The sequence below is a fragment of the Galeopterus variegatus genome, unplaced genomic scaffold, assembly GCF_000696425.1.
Source record: "Galeopterus variegatus unplaced genomic scaffold, G_variegatus-3.0.2 Scaffold13009, whole genome shotgun sequence".
Taxonomy (NCBI): domain Eukaryota; kingdom Metazoa; phylum Chordata; class Mammalia; order Dermoptera; family Cynocephalidae; genus Galeopterus; species Galeopterus variegatus.
Window position 1 is genome coordinate 38,266 of NW_007739120.1, and position 427 is coordinate 38,692.

General features: G+C 32.6%; 1 long non-coding RNA gene across 1 annotated transcript in view; it reads left to right on the forward strand.

Moving 5' to 3' along the window:
- LOC103581419 overlaps nucleotides 1-427 on the forward strand; it is a 26,951-nt gene that overhangs the window by 26,112 nt on the left and 412 nt on the right. The window lies entirely within an intron of this gene.

A 427-nucleotide genomic window follows, 5' to 3' on the forward strand; every position in this document is an offset into this window, starting at 1 on the left:
TGCTAGGAGTGGAGTTGTTGAGTTTCAGGGTAGACAGAGAAGATATAATTTTAAATAAATATTTGAGTTTTTACCATTATTATAAGTACCTGAATATTTTAGCTACTAAAATGAGTCTTATTTTTGGACACCAAAATGGCCGGAAGAAAATTTTTTCTATCAGTGAATGAAAAATTTGTGAACATACTTAGAATTTATCCACGGGGTGCACAGTTTAGACAGTGAACAAATTTAAATAGGCAGCGGAAAGCCCAGGGAATACATTTTTTTTTGGTCCCAGATTCAGTACTGGTTATTCAATAGAATGGTTACATTTCCACACAGAAGAGAAAAAACAATGGTGCCTTGGAATTAATTTACTTCACATAATGTAATAACAGAGTAAGAATTGGTGCTGAAATCTCCTTACATCTTCTCTCTTAATTAT